Genomic DNA, 21,297 nt, shown 5'->3' on the forward strand with positions numbered 1-21,297 from the left:
CTCAAAAATACGGAACAAAGAGCGTTCCGTATTAGTTCAATACGGAACAAGACTTTTAGGTGTCAAATACGGGACGATTCCATATTATACGGAACGGTTGGCAACCCTAGTTTCAATAGCTAAGATAAACGAAAGGCCAAACTGCATGAACAAATTATGCATCCATAGCCATAGCGTTTCTGTTGCAATCAAAATCAACCTAAGCCAACATGGTCTCACACCCAACTCGTTGAACGAGGACGCATGCGGGCTAGGATGGGCCGCTTTCCGCGTAACATGCTAGCATTTAGCTCATGGATGCTGATTGGTCAGCGAGAAATCGCGACCGATTACGACCGTCGTGAAGCTAAACCTTCTTTTAGGTCTATGGCCGTAAAGTGGTTCGCTTTTGTGTCACGTGACATGAAAACTTTGAAAGGGTTTTTAGGAATAACAACAAATATTGAAAATTGCATTGGTCAGCTAATTGTCAAGTCAAGTTATCCTGCATCGCATGCATTAATGCAATTTCAGGAGAAAAAATTATATAAAGACAAATGTGGTATAGAGCTCCACAGTCCCACCCACAGCCTTGTCCGGAAGTAAAAATCCAATACAATTTCTCCATTGACAACTGGAGAATAAGCCATAAAATCGTAACCGTCCATGGTAGACTTAAAACCAGCTACGATGTGACTAAGCGATTGTACCTGCTCATATAGATGTCAAAAGTTAACAGGGCATCAACCTTGTTTTGAGAAAACAATGTTTTATTCACGATTTAACGAGAGAGTACTACACTACCCAACACCCTACCGTGTAAAACTGGTGAAAGCAGAGCCTTTGATTGGTAGAGATCGCCGTTGCCATGGCAATCCCAAACAAACTGTACTCAACTTTTCCCGCGCCTATCGTCCAGCTTCGTCTCGCTGGAACTTCAAAACATAAAATGGCTGCAGGGCTGTCAGGACCGATGTGTGGTCTTCCGAAAAAGAACGGGTTTCTCATCTTGAAGGTTGAATTTACTCAATGGAAACGGTAGGAAGTAATCATCCTCTTTTCTTAGATTAATATGGAACCATGTTAAACTATCGTTAGGCTGCAAATGTTGGAAATGTGTGTACGTTTGCAAAGCATCACGGGATTTGAGTTTTCTAATTCGGAATTTAAGATATGTACACAGTCTTGTACCTTTCGCTTTTTTTACATTTTCTGTTCATTTTTTCACTCGAAATTATAAGTTATATGCTTATGAGTCACATCGTAGCTGGTTAGCCTAAGGCATGGTCTAAAACTCTTTATATACGGATTTTTCCAGAAGTCAATGGGAGAAATTAATGAGAAATTTACTTCCGGACAAGCACCTCTCGGAGGAGGGGCGGGACTGTGGAGCTCTATAGAGCTCGTAAGTGACGCCATTCAAGTTCCGGTACATTTCCTGTACATGGGACCTCAAAAAGAAATTCTGATGCATGCAAGTCAATGGCGGAATTAAATTATTTTTTTGGTCCCGTTTGAATTGGGTCATAAATAACACATATGCTGTTCCTGAAATTTTTATAGAATTTTTAGTACCGATAACGTAACAATCTAGTGGGGAGAAGCTTGATACTGATAAGATATTTGCGGGAGCACTTAACGAACTACAGCAACGTCACCTCTCAACGTCGAGGTGCGGGAACAGAGCTCCAGGCGATTAGCTGTTGATGATTGTTAGCTGCTAATCGAGTTAGCAGCTAAGTCAACTATAAGTTCATTTCATGTGCACATATCTCCCACCTGATAAGTTTTATCCAGCTACTCCTGCTATTTTGGTCTTTCGGGAACCACTGAGGAGCAAAACAAACAGGCATACTGAGTTTAGCACAAACTAACGTTAGCGATCTTACTTGGAAAGGTACTAGTGTTGAAAGTTGGAGGGACAATGACAGTGACGTGACTTATGCGACAAATGTAGTCTGTTATCCGAACGTCATTTTAACATCATTTATCTGGACAATCTCCGAACAAATTGACAATGTTTTTGCATGAACATTTCATATTTAGTTCCTAAATCAGCATATGTGTAATGCAGGTCTTACAAGTACTGGGAACAGAAGATATCTATCCCCTCTCATGTTAAAAGATTGAAGCCTAAGGTCCCATGGGGAAAACGGAAGGGGAAAAATCGGGGCGTGACTTACGAGCTCTATTGGGGGGGTTCAGCTCCATTGCTACCCATTCATTCATCACTTGCTCGCGATCGCCCTCTAGTTGCAGTACCATGCGGAAGTATTTAGCAAGTGGTCCTTCTCCCCTTATTAGACATTCTCTGGCAGCGTGAAAGAAATCACAGCGCAAGGCAGTATGGGAAACCCAGGCTAGTACAGTGCGGTCATTCGGCTCAAACCCCTCTCGTTTCAGGGCATTTGCCCACAACAGACGTCTTCAAGGTCAAGGTCAAGGTTAAGTTTATTGCCATATAGTGAAGATACACAATAGGAATGTTTTACAGCCAATTCACGTATGCATATGGTTGACAGCAACAGACATATAATAGACATAGACATGACAATAATGACAATAGAAGCTGAGGTATTAATGTTGAAAGTGCTGATGATATGCAGGCAGAGAGCAGTTAAGTAAAAAGGTGCAAAACAGTGCGTCAGTGCATTCAGTCCTAGAGAGAGTTCGAACTGTGATTGAAAAGCCTGGCAGCTGTAGGGAAGAAGCTCAGGCGATGCCTGGACTTCACTGCTCTCGGGAGCCGTAGCCTTCTCCCAGAGGGGAGCATTTGGAAGAGGGCGGAGCCTGGATGTAAAGGGTCCTCCATGATCTTCTTTGCCCTCTTCAATGCCCTGGTGTTGTGGAGTAACTCCAGGCTGGGTAGGGTGGTGCCAATCACCCTCTCAGCTGTGCGGATCACACGCTGCAGTTTAGCCTTGTCCTTGGCTACTGCAGCAGGGAACCATGTGATGATGGACTGTGTGATGATGGATTCGATGATGGTTGTGTAGAACTGGGTTAGTATTGACTTGGGCAACCTGAATTTCTTTAGCTGTCGCAAGAAGAACAGCCGCTTATGTGCCTTTTTCAGAAGGGCCAAGGTGTTAAGGCCCCACTTCAGGTCACGGGAGATGGTTAGCCCTAGGAAGCGGCCGTGTTCTGCAGTGGCCACTGGGGTGTTCCCCAGCATGAGGGGAGGGGGCGGGGCTGCGCTTCTCCTGAAATCCACCACCATCTCCACTGTTTTTAGGGCATTCAGCTCCAGATTGTTCAGGCTACACCAGCTTTGCAGCCGCTCAATCTCCCTCCTGTAGGCAGACTCATCCCCCCTGGATATAAGACCCACCAGGGTGGTGTCGTCTGCAAATTTCAGGAGCTTGACTGATGGGTCAAGAGAGGTGCAGCTGTTGGTGTAGAGGGTGAAGAGGGCGGGGGAGAGGACACAGCCCTGAGGAGAGCCCGTACTGGTGGGCCTGGAGCTAGAGATGCAAGACCCCAGCTTCACCCGCTGGGTCCTGTTGGTGAGGAAGTCGGTTATCCACTTGCATGTGGAGACCGGAACCCGCAGCAGGATGTGAGGCAGGATTGTATTAAAAGCCGAGCTGAAGTCCACAAACAGGATCCTGGCATAGGTCGCTGCAGTGTCCAGGTGTTGTAAGATGTAATGCAGAGCCATATTCACAGCATCCTCTGTGGATCTGTTGGCTCTGTAGGCGAACTGCAGGGGATCCAGTGCAGGATCCGTGATGGACTTCAGGTGAGCCAGGACGAGGCGCTCCATCACCTTCATGGCCACTGAGGTCAGAGCGACGGGTCTGTAGTCATTCAGACCCGATACTTTGGCCTTCTTGGGGATGGGGATGATGGTCGCAGCCTTGAAGCATGCTGGAATGCGCTCCAGCTCCAGGGAGGTGTTGTAGATGTGAGTGAACACCGGGGCTAGCTGGTCCGCGCAATGCTTCAGGGCTGATGGTGATACAGAGTCCGGGCCCGGGGCTTTTCTGGGGTTCTGTCTCCTGAACAGGCGTCTCACCTGCTCCTCGGTGACAGAGAAGGGGGCGGGGTTGTGAGTGGTGGTGGGGGAATGGGGGGGGGACTCTACCTCGAACCTGCAGTAGAACTCGTTGAGCTCGTTGGCAAGGGGGAGGCTGTCAGGCGTCGGTGGAGGCTTGGGTCTGTAGTTTGTTATTTTCTTCAGGCCTTTCCAGACGGAGGTCTTTGTTTGTCCTTTGGGAATCTACAAACAAAACAAATGCTAAAGTCCATAGCATTTTTGTAGTGTACTTCAAGACACAGCCACGTGGTCAGGGATGTAGTGGTGAAATAAGAGGTGGGTAAACTAGGAATTCTGTGATCTCGGTGAGGTGGACTGCACCCTGCAGTATCGATTTAAAAAAAGGCATTCAGAACGTGTTTGATGATGGTGGAGGTTATTGTGTAGCCTAATGTTTATATCAATACCAATGGTAGCCCATCAAATGCTTCCTAGAAGGTTGATGAGTGCATGAATGTTGTGAATGTGGATAATAGAGTGTGAAAAACAGTTATTGGTGTGAACGGCCCTGAACATTACTTTACAAATGGACACAAACATTTTGGCAATTCATCACCATCTTGCAGTGCAGTTATAGGCCTATTATATGACCATATAAAGGCGAAAACAGTCGCTTGTCGCACTATACTATTTTGAGAAAATCCACAATAAACAAACTTACGGGTTAAAATGTTTCATTTCGTGAACTCATTTCACGGAAAAACATCAACTCGGTGAAGACTCAACACAGCAGCAGTCATTCCCGTTGTCCACGCCGCTTAAAAAATATGATTTCTCCTCTTGTGGCATATCGTAACAAAGAACCATGTCAACTTCGGATGTGGTTATCTTAACGATACTTCATATCGTTGGAAAGCTAGTATAGTTTATGGCCGTTCATGTGAGCACAATAACTTCCTCTCATTTTGGGCTAATAATCATAAATTCTATTTGCCATGGGATCTTGGAGAACTCAACATTATTTCAGACAAGACAAGTTTGTTGTGCTGTAAGTTTCAAAGTTTATTTATAATAGCTACAAAGCAAGTCACAAAGATACAGAGTTCCAGAGAAAAGTCCCAAAGAGATGAGTCTAGAGTTCCAACATTTCTGAAAAATAAAAACTGACTAAAATGATTTGAAGGCTTAACACTAGAAGCGCCGGGCCGTTCTGACCCACTTATACCTAGAAGCGCCGCGCCCCGGTCATTTGACCGCTTTGACGACCTACCAGAAGCGCCGTGCTGGTGTGAACTACTTAAAGCGCGGTGAGGCAGTCAAATGACCGCTGAGTCCTTAGACTGGGACGCTGTCACTTACACATAATGATAGCTAGATGGCGCTTCGTGCACGAATCAAATCGTTTGGTCATAGATTCAGTTTGCACTAAGCCATGTCTCATTCGTGTCAAACCGTGTTGTTGATAGTCTGTGGTTGTTTCATTATGACATACAGCACGTTTGAGGTAGGCTATCTGTTCATTTATTTGTGTTGTTTGAGGTAAAAACTCTGGAAGAGTTCTTGAACAAACCTTAAGCAAACTTGACTTTCAACTTTTTCGTAGTATTATTTTTTTATATATAGCCTATTTCGTTTTTAAGAAATATGAATAGGCTATTCGTTTTTAATATTTTGGAGATTGTTATAAAGGTCAATATCACACGGTAGTTTGAGTGCAGTTAATCTACGAATAGGCTATAACATTCAGTTATCGGCTGAAAATAATCAAGTCGTTGCACCTAGTCATAAAGGTAGGCTACCGTCAGAACGATCCAAAAAAAGTGCTGAAACGTTGACCATTGTGATTCAAAATCGACTTGCCTATTGCTGTGACAGATAACAGTTTTGTTTTGGAGTCGTGGGAGAGAGAAGTAGCGGGCTTCTGCGATGTTTTCCGAAGGAAGGGTGCTTTGGAAGGCTAATAATAAGGTTAATAATTCCTCCCAATAATATCAAGCTTTACACATGCAGTTTAATAAAAATAACTATCTAATCGTAAATTGTTTTTGAACGACAGTTGTAACTGGCAGCTTTAGACCTTTAGACACTCCTTTTAGGGGAGTCTAACAACAAAGTCTACCCTTCCCTGCCCCCACTGAAGTTTCGCTTGCCGTGGATGTTTTGGCCAAAACTTCGAATTTCAGCTGAAAATATTTTTTACACACGTAGGCTGTGTCAAAATCTTATAGGGATCTTGTTGGGTCTAGCTACCTCGGAGGGGGGAGATAGAGAGAGCAGCTATGCTGAGCAGGCATAGGCGCGAGAATTAAAAATGATGAGTGAAAGATATTATCCGTTTGGGAATGTGTAGGCTATGTTTCGATGTCTGCTGAAAAAAAAGCTATAGGCCTATTGTTTCTACAATGTAGGCCTACACTACTTCTATGTGAATTCGTGATTCGGGATTGAGACACACATTTTAACAGTATGAGAAGGCAAAGCGGTAGCCTACTGGTTAGAGCTTCAGCCCCTACACCTAAGAGTTGCTGGTTCAACCCCCGGCCTGTGTATGGCAGAAGTCCTTTTGAGCAAGGCATCAATAAAGTATTCTATTATTTTCTATTCACACAACTACACGCACGCTGGCGTTTTCGAACATTCTGAAACGCGCATATGCGATGAAACATGATTGCGCATTCTTCCACGAGTTGCATGTAAACAACAAACCAGCCTACAGCTGCAGGGGGCAGAGAGAGGGGGTGGGGGTGGGCAGGCAGTTGTCCATGCCACAGTGATGTCTGTAGCCTAAGATTTAGGCCCTGTTTACACGACAACGTTTTTTTCAAAAACTGAGTTTTTTTTCATCAGTTAGGCCTTTCGTTTACACGACGACGCCGTTTTGGCGGCTGAAAACGATGGTTTTTGAAAACTGCTTCTAGGGTGGAGGTTTTTGAGAACCCCGTTTTCGTTTTGCCGTGTAAAGGCACATCTGGGGTTTTCATGACGACATAGCCCCACCTCGAACCTCTAGTCCAGCCCCCACGCTTGACCTCACCTGACTAGACACTTGGCAGAACAACAACAATGCTGGAGCCGTGTGCTGCTGCAATTCTGCATGATTTCGACGACCAGCAACAACGCATTAACAATAACCTGCGCCAAAATAGTCTCTAGGCTACTTTTAAATCCACCACCTTCCCTGCTAGACTGCTAGAAGAGTTGATGAACACGTAGCCGTAATCAACTTAATGCAGAGCCTACGAGCACACATTCCGTTTGCGCAGGAGGGCTGCCACTCAGACATGCCACCACTACGACATGCTTCCATTTAGACATGCCTCTATTTCGACATGCTGCTATTTAGACATGCTGCCAGTCCGACACATTTTAGTACCCCCATTCCGACAGTTTACAAATCCTATTTTTTTCCAAGTCAATTTAACGGACCCGACGGACGCAAAGTGCATCAAAAAACACACCCATTCTTCTCTGGTACATTGCTCCGCTATTATTAGTCACAGCGAGATGAGACCTATATTGCATGAAAGAGCAGAACCGGGGCTTTCCAACGAGACTAGACAGGTATGAAAATAAAATAAAATCATGAATTTAAATCAAAGTATATCATATTTACAGTCTATATTGCTCTGCGTTCACCCACGCAGCCACTCTCACTTGAATTACTCCGGGACCAGGCATCGCACAGACATGACACGCATATCAAATGAAAGAGGAGAAAGAGCTTTCCATTGATCCCAAACACATCGATCCTTTATCGTTATAAAACAGACGAAGTGACAAACAAATAAGAATGTCATATAGCTTCGGCTACCGCTACTTTCGTTTGATTTAGCCTACTCGTGAAACCGTGGTCAAAAATATGGCTTGCATGTCAGATAAAAGAGGAGAGCTAGAGCTATCCACAGATACCAAATACAACCTTCTAGCCTTCTAGGCCATGAAACAGACGAAGTGACAGCAAAATAATAACTTAATTTAGCTCCACTTAGTCCGAATAATGTTGGCCTCCTTTACATTTCAGTAAATAATGTAGGCGAATGTCCGTCGCCTATATTAACCGTGCATGCGAAATACATGGTTGCTTCAGGTGTTTGGCGGCGGGCAGTTCTGATAGACATTCGATATTATTCTAGGGGGGCATGTACAATAACATTACAAGACATAAATTGAAAAGCAATCCTGTGTATTAGCTCTCAATGGTTGTGCAAACATCCACGATGTGCTTGACATAAAGGACTGCCAAGTTTCATAACATGGCAAGCGTGAGAGTCCATCCGGCGAAAGTTTTGTGACACTTGACAGCTCCGATTAGAGTCGCTTTTTTTGAGCGCGCTCATTGAATGACGAGGAAAGGTATTTGCATAGCTACTGTTGGGAACACCCACTGGCATGCTTCTTCTGGGCAACTTGGCGTTTTCACCTCTGTGTGTAAACGCAAATGTTTTTTTGAAGGGTATCGTTAAAGGTGTGAAAGCGGTGAAGACAAAAACTCCCTGCGTCATGTAAACGGGGTCTAAGATCATGTCCACACGTAGTGAACTGGTTAGACGTGTATGGGGGAGGGGGAATGATCGTTTCCAATAGGCTATGCCAAAACTGCCAAAAATGCTGCTGCAGCCGCCAAAGTTTTCATGGCTGATAATGGCTTTAGTTGCCACTTCATGTCTACAGAACATGCAACTGAGTCCTGTGCAGCCTATCGTAGCAACGAGCACAATACTGATGTGGTGTATCCAGTGGGAATCGTTTATAGGCTATCGTTTATTTTTCGCGTGTGTCTCTATGATATTGTAAAGTTCTGTGTTAATGATGAGACAGTTTATCACAAACCAGTACTTTTAATAATGACTGTTGTCGGCCACAGCCACGCCACAAGAACTTCTTTGCATACACCAGGGGTATTCAATTAAAATTTGAGCAGCCTGAACTTAAGGCCTATATTTCAAGTAGGCTAGCCTAGGCCTAATGTAGCCTAAAACATTCCGAATCTTTTGAATAAAATAAAAGTGGATCTTTAAGAAAAAAAAATACCTTTGCATGCGTTCTACATCCTCTGCTAATAGTTCAGATTTTCTTGTTGTTGAAGCTGACAATGGGATCTTTAACGTTTCTGCAGCCGCATTCAGCACTCATTCACAGCTGTCCCATCGCTAAATGCTCTCTTGTGTTGCACCAAAATCCACGCAATCTTTAACGAACACTAATTTGCCTGTAAATGCATGCGTGATCACTCGAGTAGACTTGTCATAGTGTGCTTTCAATTTGATAATTATTAGCCTACTCCGCCGAGGAGGAGAGTATGTTTTCATCGGGGGTTGCGTTTGTTTGTCTGTTTGTCTGTTCGGAGTGCTTTTCAAGTGTTACTTGCCCTCACGGACTTCTGCGTGTAGGCTACCTTTCCTCAAACGACCGTGTTTGATCTCATAGTGACGCTAACGTCGCTACAGTTTCACAGCACATATTCACAGCAGAACGAACGTATTGGTCCGTCCATTCATCTTTAAAAGTTCGGGGTTTTTTTCTAATTTTTGAGCAAGCCATTTTCTCTCATCTCCTCTCTCTCCCACTAGGCCTATTCTCTGTTGCTGAAAGGTAAAAAATCGAGTTGATTGGCTTGGCTACGGACGATGCTCTTTGATGATATAGGCTGACAATTTCAATGGGTCCGGACAGAACCGTCACTGGGTCCGGACCCGGACCGCGGTCCGCCATTTGGTGACGCCTGGCCATACACAGAGAGTAGGAGCCCAACTCACACACGTCTCCTCGTAATCTTCCCACTGATTTTTCCCTAAAACACACATATCACCCCCCGGAAGGGGGTGGCACCCCAACCATTGGCCCAGGTAACAGAGCCTACCAGAAACAACTAACACTTAGATTTAGACCTTAGACACGCTACATTAGCCTACAATTATTTTTAGATGCAAAAAGTCTAACTGGCTTAGCTAAAGTTTGTCAGATGGCGGCTCAATTTGGATTAGAAAATGATTGGCTGGCGAAATTATTTTTTGTTAATGGTAAACAGTATTGTGATTCATCCGTTTATTTCAGATAGTTTATTAAAAACCATTAACAAAAAATAATTGTTCGTCGACGTTGAAAAACGGTCAATGAATTCAGTCAAAATGAGCTGCTAGATGTCGCTCCTGCCAAGTTGTGAACCCGGGCCTCTGGCGTAGTAGACAGGGGTGTTAACGCTGCGCCACTTGACATTTTAAATAAATTGAATAGGTGTACGTAACTTAGTCAGTCCAGCAAATATGTAAGAAAATGCTTAGGCCTATACATTAGTCTGAGCTTTAAAAGATAGCCTACAAATAGAAGATTAGATATACAACTATGAATGTACGTAGGCATACGCGCCCTACGTACATAAAAAGGCTACGACGAAAATATTTCCTACACATGTAGGCCTGCCTAATAGAAAAACGTCGCAGCGTTTTCAAAACAAACTCACATTTTACCACTCTAAATCGCCTCCATAGACTATGCCATGTAAATGAAAAATAGTTATTAAAATAAATCACATAATACATATTGCACATATATAAACTATATGTTTTATGGTAAAATATTATTCTCATGCCCGACTGACAGGAAACCCTTGCGACATCTGCTGTGAGAAAAGAGAATAGCAGCCTGGACAAACATGGCCGAACGCGAGACAACATAGTGTTGTCACATAAGTGAGCGCAAAATAGCTCTAAACTAGCTTGTACCGGTGTGCTTTTGATCATGTAAAAATTGACAAAACACGCGTATTTAGAAAAAGTCGTGAACGTAGGGTCCTGGAATTTAATCGAGTGAAAAGATTTTTTTTTTTGTAATCACTGCAGTCAAATGACCGCAGCCTGGCAGTTCTAGGTATATCTAGGTCAAACCTACACGGCGCTTCTAGTAATACGCGTCAGCGGTCAAATGACCGGCGCTTGAGAAATGAGGATTCTGGGAGTGGACCAGAGGGAAGACTAAACTGGAATCATCAGGACATTTTTCAAACAACAAATTACTGTACTGCTTCGGTACACTAATTTGAGTGGATGACTGAAGCGAAGGCCTACCACCAAGTTAACTGTGACAACAGCGGTACTGTGTGTGCGCGTGCGTGCGTTTGCATGTGTATGTGTACGTGTGTGTGTGTGTGTGTGTGTGTGTGTGTGTGTGTGTGTGTGTGTACTCGCTCTTTAGGTAATATAGGTAACACTAAGTTGTCAGCAGACTGACTGCAGATTCTATTACATTTTAAACAACAGATGACCTCTGAAGGTGCTGTGATGGTTTTCATTATCCACTATGCTATATTGGGGAATTAGTTGGATATCCACCACATCTCCCACCTCCAATAACACACTCACACCGTTGGATGCGTTTATAGAACCAGAGACATAGGTGTACACCGATAGAAGCTTCTGCCTGTTCCTTTAGAGATACACAAACAACTTGTTAGCCCCGTAAGCATTGAAACTGAAGTCATAAACTCCCTTCACCGGTGCTGTGAAGAACCCTGAAAGAGAAACAAACAAGGTCACACAAACAAACAAACAAACAAACAAACACACACACACACTACTGATGAAAATATGTGGATATGTGGTGTATTAAAATGATATTCACCTGTGTCAGGGTTGTATGCATTGCCAGTGTTGACAAAGATGTGTTTGTAGACCAGGGTTGTTCCAGTTTTGAAGGGTCCTGTGTATATGTTGGAAGTTGCTGTTGTTTCCAGGGAGACGGAGAAAGACACTCTACTTTCTACGGGCAACAAATAGAACAGTGATGTAACATGCTGCACATATTAATTTACTGGGAGACAATTTAAACTTAAGTGTATGAAAATTATGTTATTGAATGATGTGGGTTTTTTTCACACAATGTAACTGTAACATTAATTCTCCTATAAGGACAGTCTTTTTCACATATCATTACATTCCAAAAAGTCAGCAGCATCTGATGTTAACGTCTCACAGGATATACACTACACAGCCTCATAGTATAGCATATCACATACAACCTCTCGCTAGTTTCCCTCCCTCCTCAACATAGTGCAAGCAAAGGTGGACAGAACAGACAAATATAAACCCAAAATAATAGGGGGGATGGATGATTGTCACAGGAGTTTGTTTAGTGCAGTGATAGCTGAGGGTACAAAACTTTTCTGAGAGTGTGCTTTTTTATGTTTATAATGCAGTCATGAACTCACAGTCTAATGTTGTATAATCTGGAAGATTGAAAATGAGATACAAGCTCTATAAAACCAAATGAAAGCACAGATAAATGCAAGCCTTATGTATAGGGGTTAGATTTATGTAAAGGGATTTGGGGAGAGACAATAGTAAAAAAAATATTTCTCTACCTGCATTCTCTCTCTGTATAGCTTTCAACTGATCCTCACTGGCTCTCAGTCTGTTCTCCAAGGACTCCACTTGTGTCTTGGTGTATTGGAGCTCCACTCTCTGCTCTGCCACCAGAGTGCTCATCTCTGTCAGCACAGTGTGGATGTCAGGCTGGCAGGTTGGCATCTCATCGGTCTCTCCTCCAAGCTGCATCTCAGCCAAACAGCAGCACAGCAGCACCAGTAGAGCTCCACAAGTCTTCATGATGAACCTGGACGATTCTTCTCGCTCAGTAGATTGTTGCTCTTCTCTCCTAAATTGAGGAAAATAAGAAGTACAGAAAGTGTCTCTGTGATGCCCAAGGTCCGGAGGTGAAGAGAAGACAGAGTTGGAAGGAATCGCTCCCTTTTTATAATCTTCACGGCAGGCTGGTCTAGCCCAGGTTCATTCTCGTCTTTTCTGTGATGAGCTGATTGTTCTCCTTTTTGTCTTCCTCTTGTCCATTGACCTTTTGTTCTCCTTTTTGTTGGCCTGTAGCTTTTAGATACATCATGTTCGAATCACATTTCATTTAGCACAACACACTTCATATTTGCCATCAACATTCCATGTTTAAGCAAGCACACTTTATATTCTGTAAGCAAAGTAATGTTATACTTTAAGAAAACAAACCAAGTTTAAGCAAAAACATTTTAAGTACAAGTTGTTTTACACTGCTCAAAAAAAGGAGCACTTTGAAAACACATCAGATACATCATGCTGGATATCTATGCTGATATGGATTGGTGAATGTGTTACGAAATGAAAGGAGTGTGTTGGATGGACCAAAACATAATGTCTGAGAGGTGTTCTATTGCATTTAAGTCAGGGAAGTGTGGGGGACAGTCAATGGTATCAATTTCTTTATCCTCCAGGAACTGCCTGCGCAATCTCGCCACATGTGGCCATCATTGTGCACCAGGAGAAACGCAAGGCCCACTGCACCAGTACAGGGTCGGAACATTTCATCCCGATACCTACTGTAAGAGCAGTGAGGTTGCCGTTGTCTTGCCCACAGAGGTCTGTGCATGCCTCCAAGGGTATGCCTCCCCAGACCATCACTAAGCCACCACCAAACCGGTCATGCTAAATGACATTGCAGGCAGCATCATGTTCTCCACGAAATCTCCAGACCCTTTCATGTCTGTCACAAGTGCTCAGGGTGATCCTGCTCTCATCTGTGAAAGGCACAGGGCTCTAGTCGCAGACCTTCCAATTTTGCATTCTATGGCAAAAGTCAATTGAGCTCCACGGTGCTGGGCAGTGAGCACAGGTCCCTCTAGAGGCCATCGGGCCCTCAGCACCCTCATGAAGTCTGTTTCTGACAGTGTGGCCAGAGACATGGGCCCAATACCAATGTCCGGACTCACAGACTCACGGACTTTGGTGCGTGTTCTCACGAAATTCGTAAGGGCTTGGGGCTGTCCTAATGTCGAATTACAACGGGCGTAAGGGTTTGAGTACACACTTACCGAGCCCTTTCCGTGAGTCTGCATCGGTGCAGACTTAACCTAAGGGAATTACCCACAGTTCAAAGTGTTGTGACGTTTACCGCGGAGATCATAGAAAGATCTGGAAACGAGGATTTTCAACAGCACGCACGACACATACATGCATGGTGCAAATGTTAGCAACGTCTTTGTTAGTAAACATCGCCAAGGTACATGTGATCTCGTGAAGTGCTGTCCCAATCCCAAAATACCTATCTGAGCCCATGTAGCCTCACACACTCACTCACTTAGCACCTGAGATCAATTAAGTCTGTGAGTCCTTAGTCCTAGTCTTTAGGGGTGACATTGGGATTGGGCCATTCACACCAGTAACCTGCTGGAGGTCATTCTGTAGGCCTACTGTTCCCCCTTGCATTGAGGAGCAGATACTGGTACTTCTACTGGGTTAAAGGAATACGCCACCCAAAAATGAAATTAAGCCAGTCTCGGTCACCCCCAGAGTTAGAACAGTGAAAAAAACTATATTCGGCCTCATCACAGGCGAAGCACTGCTAGATAGGCACAAGGTTCTCATGCAGCAGCACTTGAATCCCAATCTGTGAAGTTCCAGTCGAAGTTAAGAGTTTTCAAGAGCTACGTGAGACTAGCGGTGCTTCACCTGTGATGAGGCTGAATATAGTTCCAAGCAAATATCTGCCCAGGTAATAGCCTCGTTCGATTTGTACTGATTGTACTGATTTGTACTTGTTCGGAACACACGTCTCCCAAGATATATTTAGAAAAAAAATTAGATGTCTCGGTCACTTTTTTGGAGGACGTGCTAACTGACACCCTTCATTTACAGCAACTGTGCTAAGCTAAAGCTAAAAACGCTGCTCCCAAAGCAGGACAATGCCCGGACGGATTTTAACCAGGTTTTTTTCACTGTTCTAACTCTGGGGGTGACCGAGACTGGCTTAATTTCATTTTTGGGTGGCGTATTCCTTTAAGGACCTTCTGCCACCCTGCCCTGCTCTCCTAGAACAACTGCCTGTCTCCTGGAATCTCTTCCATGCTCTTGAGACTATGCTGGAAGACAGCAATCTTTCTGGCTATGGAACACATTGGTGTGCCATTCTGGGGGGGGTTGGACTACCTGTGTAACCTCTGTAGGTTCCAGATACTGGCTTATGCTAACTGGCTTACTGACTTGATGCTTTACTCCTATGAACAAGTGTTCACTTTATTTTTCTGAGCAGTGCATATTGGTGATCTTATTATTGCAGCATTGAATTGGTTATGGTTATGGTAATGCTATTTGGCAGACTCTTTTGTCCAAAGCGACATACAAATAAAACCATTACACTAATTAAATTGAACAAATTTAATACTGTAGCAAAAAAAAACATATATAATAATAAACAATATAAATTCAAACCTAATGAAAATAAACAATGAATATATGGGATAATAGTAAATAAAATCATTCAATCAATCATATAATAACTATGAACGTGAACAGTTCACTTTGAACATGTGTGAACTGAACTTTGAACTAGTTTATGAAAAGTGTGAACTTGCACAACACTGGACGTTAGTGAAACGAGTTGAGCTACAGGATGACCAGATAATGCCATGTCAAGCTTCGCTTTATCTTGGATTTCTTAATTCTGCTTTTGTGAAATACCTCTCAGGTCATAGTTCCTCACAAACGCTAAAGATCCTGACATTTTGCCCTGTGTAGGCTACAGGCCAGCTTACATACTGTAATCGCTCTGCCGCCACGTCAAGGTATACATTTTGTCTCAGTAGGCTATATTGTGCTCTCTCGTCTTATACAGTACTTCCCTTTTCAGTCTTTCCCTTGTTTCAGAGCTGTTAAATTTCTTTCTCTCTTGTCTTTGGATGATAATCTGAGCAGAAAGCGAGAAGTTAGCCTTATAGGGTTGTTAACACTGGGGGTTTGATGGACCTCTGTTCTGCTACGGCCTTTCCAGAACCATCTAAGGGTTTTGTTTCTTCCACATATCCTCTAGGCTGGGTGAACCCTGCCTGACCTGCCGGCGAATATGGATTTCGCCCGGCAGCTCAGGTTGGAAACCTGCACATCTATCTACCCTGCTTCCTGTCCACAACCTTTGGGTCCACTCACAAACTTCATCATCTACGATTTCGGCAGAGTTATCTGTCCATTCGCTATCTGCAGTGGCAATATTGTCCTTGTTGCGCTAGTCTCGGCTGTTTAAAAACTGTCCCTCTTTTCTCAGGGCTTCTGCAGCTGCAATATTGTCCTTGTTGTGCTAGTCTCGGCTGTTTAAAAACTGTCCCTCTTTTCAGGGCTTGTAGGTGCAGTTCCTTATGGTTAGCAACTCCCCACTTCACTTTGTGTTTTGAGTTCTCATCGGGATACAATCAGTGACACCTAAAGCCTACTGACAGACTTCGACAAGATTTAGGAAAGATTCTTGAAAGATTCTAGTCTTTTGAGTAAAGCTTGAATGAGGGGCATTGATTGGTTGTCTGCAGCTATCACAATGGGCCATTGCATTGACACGCATTAAAAGTGCAAACGTTTTCCTTTAGCAGGTCACATACACAAAAAGTGAAAATAAAATGCAAAATTGCCACTAAGATAGGCAATGACTCGTAAACCTTCCCAGAATTTTTTTTCTTTGCAGTTAAAACTGGGGAAATGTGCTGGGCTACATTCTTAAAAGGGCAACTGACAAAGCGATAGGACGGCTAGAGTTATAGGGACTGACTTGGGCTGTAGGCCTAAAAAGAGAGCATTAACCAAGAATGCAGTCAGCTAGTAGTGCACTTCAAATTACAAAAAGTTTGAGAATGGACCAGGCTACATACAAAGAAAAAATATTAGACTCCTCACAAGCAGACTACAATCTTTCAAGAATCTTTCCCAAATCTTGTCAAAGGCTGTCAGTGTACTGTACGGTAGGCTTAAGATATACAGTACTTTATGTTACGGATACAGTCAGCCTCTATCGGCTTCAGTGATCAAACTTGGGTTGACCAGTCTAGCCAGCATATCTAAGGGCCGGTACCTTATACAGTAGTCCTTGTTTGTCTTTTACTGGGTTGATTTGCGCCTTCGCTATTATTTAACGAGACTTTCATGCGAAGTTTGCAAGCCTTTTTAGGTCTTGCCAGTGAACGCTCTACTGGGTTATCTATAAAGAAAAACTCTTTTGTGTGGTCATACTCTACTGTATACTCTCTTCTGGTGTGTTGGGTTTGAGTGCTTACTGTAGGCAGTGTGGAGACTTGCTCATCTTACTCAATCACTGCCCACACGTTGGGTGCCATGTCACGTTTTGTGTCTGTAATGGATGCCAGCTGGTTAGCTGTGCTGTAGAACGTTAGTAAACCTCACTCCCCGACGCCTCAAGAACGCTGCTGGCATGAAACTAGTAGCCTGGGCTTTTAGCTGGATTGTTAGCACACTCGACTACCGATCCGAGGTGCTGCTGTCTCGCGGGTTCGAGTCCGGGCGTGTGCAGGGCTGGACCGCAGCGGTTCCACACAACGCAGGTTACATTGGTGCCGTGACCCGGATTGGGAGTGAGTGTAAGGGATGCTAGCTAGTTAGCTGTGCTGTGGAACGTTAGTAAACCTCACTCCCCGACGCCTCAAGAGCGCTGCTGGCATGAAAACTAGTAGCCTGGGCTTTTAGCTGGATTGTCAGCGTGCTCGACTCCCGATCCGAGGTGCTGCTGTCTCGCGGGTTCGAGTACGGGTGTGTGCAGGGCTGGACCGCAGTGGTTCCACACAACGCAGGTTACATGTCCACTCTGGTATTATACAGGCCTCCCTTAACACAGCTGAGACTGCTACTCCAATGTGTGTGTGTGTGTGTGTGTGTGTGCGCGCATGTGCTTGTCTTTAGTCTGTGAGGCTCTTGCTATACAGTACGTAAAGGGGAAGTGTGTGTGTGTTGTGCAAGGACCTCTGCAGCTGTGCGGGGGCCAATACAGTTAAGAAATTCTCCTAGTCAGGTCAGAATCTTCAAAATTGTGTAACCCTGTAGGCATTTTTGAGGAAAGGTTGTTACACCACATTTCTTAGAAAGTTCAATGTCTCCTGAATAAGGATCCACCATATAACATTGAAATAAGGGTCCCAGTTTTTGTCATTGTTATCGAAAGAATAGGTACATTATTATACAGGCAAAACACTACAGGTGAATCTCACTTTGCACAAACTGCTAAATAGAATTTTGTTGACTTTGTATAAGGCACCAAATATCTATATTGACAACTGTCAACTATTTGCAAATATCATTGTGAAATCTAGATTTTATATCATTAAGGGCTTAGAGCTACATCAAATCCAATTGCTAGGTAGGCTAACCTAGCCTAGGTTGCTGACGTTATGTGCAATAAAAGGTGCTTTTATGTGCAATAAAAGGTTGCACAACAAAGCAAAATCTATCCTGTCTGATAGCTCCCACCCACTATACCAACAATTTGAGCTGCTTCCTTCTGGTTCCCTTTTCAGACTTCCACCAATCAAAACCAACAGATATAAACAATCTTTCATCCCCTCTGCTGTCTCCCTCCTCAACTCCAAGAGAAGGAGGTAGCCTATTGCACAGCGCACTTTAGTCAAATAGCACTTTGGCCAGCTTGGTCTAGGCACAGCACAGCCTGTTTTTTATTTTCTTTTATGCATCTTATCATCATGTTGTCTTGGCTGTCATCTGTGATCTGTCCTTTGTTATCTGTGATCTGTCCCTTTATGTGAGTGGTTTATGTTGTATGTTGTGTTGTGCTCTTCACTCCTGCAAATGAATTGCCCCATTGGGGGACAAAATAAAGTTGAAGTTGAAGTTGAAGTTGAAGTTATCTAGTGTTAGCAAAATAATTAAAACCTACAGTATAAACACAAACCTACCATCAAGGGCTGCACGAGCGTCATCTCTCAGTTTTCTTGTCTTTCATTTTTCAGTGCCAGGTCCATATAGCCTCTTACTTCCTATTATGAATCACCATTCGAATTCAGCTTGATAAAGACGGGTCAGTTTCATCCCCTGACATACAACAAGGTTACAAACAGTGGAGACATGCTAATCAACATGCCATGTTCAATTCAATTACTGAATACTGAACAACATAGACTTGGTTGTTTTCGACCTGGGGAGTCCCTATATGCAGCACAATGAGCCCTCCTTGTACAGTATATACTGTACAGTGATGGTCAAAAATGTTGGCACTCATGCTACAGTGGACTAAAAGGAGGGACATAAAATCATCTTTTGGAAATTGATCTTAATGCGTAAGTGAAAAAATGAGGAAATATCCAACCTTCAATGGCATCAGTTTTCTTTGTGAATGAATAATGTATCATGAATGATTGAATGAATGTTATTCCTTAAAATAAGAAGTAGCACCCCTGTATGTTAAATTCCCATAGAGGCTGGCAGATTTACATTTTTTAAAGCCAGTTATTTCATGGACCCAGGATACTAAGCATCCTGATAAAGTACAAGTTCAAGTTCAATTTCAAGTTTATTGTCATGTAGCCTACTCATAAAAATAATTTATAAGTAATGAAATTCCTTGTGCTCAGTGTCCATTTTTTCATTTTCATTTACAGAAATAAATTCAAAGAAAATAAATAAATAGATACTACACATATTGGGGAGCACCAAGAGACACCGCAACAGGGGCAAGGAAAAACTCCCTTGAAGGAAGAAACCTTGGGCAGATCCACGGCTCAAAGGGCCAACACAACTGCCTGGGGTCGTGCTAGTAGAGGGTGCATGTAAGAGTGTGTGTGTGTGTAATGTGTGAGGGCAAGGCAATCCTAAGGGCAAAGGAATCCTAAGGGCAGGCATGTGTGATGTCTTGGGTAATAGTGGTGGTGGATAAGAAAAAAAGGGGGGTAATAGTGGTGTACTGTATGTATGTAGGGGGTGGTGTAGGCGGTGGTGTAGGCAGTGTGCATTTGTGTTGGGGAGGGGCAGTGTGCCTGGCTTAAAGATGCTTGTAAGGGGGCTGTGTGTGTGTGTGTGTGTGTGTTTGGGGGAGCAGTGTGCTGTGTGTGTGGGGCAATGGCATACTGATGATCAGAGGTGGGGGGGCAGTGTGTTGTATGTATGTGGCTTAATAAGATGCTGGTAAGGGGCAGAGTGTGTGTGTGTGTGTTGGGGGGGTGACCAGTGTGCTGAGTATGTGGGGAGTTACTGTAGGTTAAGGTGGGGTAGGAGGGCAGTCAGGTGTGTGTCTGTGTGTGTGTGTGTGTGTGTGTGTGTGTGTGAGAGAGAGAGAGAGAGAGAGGAGGAAGAAGGTAATAGATATTGGCCGGGTTTCCCAAAATCGTTAAGAAGCTCTTCAGTCCTAAGAACTTCTTAGGAGCGTTCTTAGAACATTCTTACAACGCTCCTAAGAAGTTCTTAGCACTTAAGAGCTTCTTAACAATTTTGGGAAACCCGGCCAATATATATATATATATATACAGTATATTATTAGTGTGCTTGCAAAAGCACACTATTGTTATCCGTGCGTTTCATATACTTATTTATCTCAAGTCCAACTTTTGTCTCCCTATCTTGTCCTAGGGATTTAGAGCTAGAGACGCCGTTCCACCTCTCACGCGTGGGTCCTGATGCGAGGATGGTGGCTTGTATACAGCTTTTTGATACGGCGTGTCGTTCTCCCGTTATTCCAGTTTTTCCGGTCGATTTTTTCCCATAGGAATGAATGGAAAAGCGATTTTTGAGCGCTGATGCCCACACATTTTTCCACCTGTAGCCCAAACCGTAAGACATAAAGTCATGAAATTTGGTATGCTGATAGAGGAGACTACCCTGATTGACACCACCAGGTTTCATGCTTGCCACTCTCACGCTATAGCGCCACCAACTGGTCAAAGTTGGAAAACGCGTTCATGCCCGTAACTTTTGATCCGTATGGCCGATTTTGATAAAACTTATACCATTGGAATCCTCTGACCTAGCTGATTCCAACGCACCATGTGACGTCATTTTCCGCCATGATGGATTTTCCACCATTTTGAATTTTGTCCAAAGTCAAAGTAAAGCGACTCTGGCCGCATAGTTCATCCGATCGTCATGAAACTTGGCACGCGTGATCTACAGACCAAGGCGGATCAACTGCCTCGATTTCGCCTTCAAACGTTCAAGCGTTTGCCTGTGACAACCAATTAAATTCAGCAAGCGAAGCCGGCAAACAGGAAGTGTGCCTATCTTGGAAATGCTGTGACGTATGAAAGCCATATTTGGTGGGATGACTTGAGATCCCATCCAAAGCACCCTCAATAAATTTGGTGCTATTTGGTCTTTTGATGGCTCTATAATTAGCAAAAACGTGTGTGTTGGCGAATGTATACTATTACGCAGAATAGCTCACCTTAAATTGCTTAAGTAATGCCAAAAGGACGTTCCAGAGTGATTTAAGATACAATGTTGATATTTAAAAAAAAAAAATCAAAGTATGCCAATTCTTGCAAAAGGACCTGGCACAAGTTCCATTATGCAGGAGCTTTTGTATCACTA

The sequence above is a fragment of the Sardina pilchardus genome, chromosome 8, assembly GCF_963854185.1.
Source record: "Sardina pilchardus chromosome 8, fSarPil1.1, whole genome shotgun sequence".
In the NCBI taxonomy this organism is placed as follows: Eukaryota; Metazoa; Chordata; class Actinopteri; order Clupeiformes; family Clupeidae; genus Sardina; species Sardina pilchardus.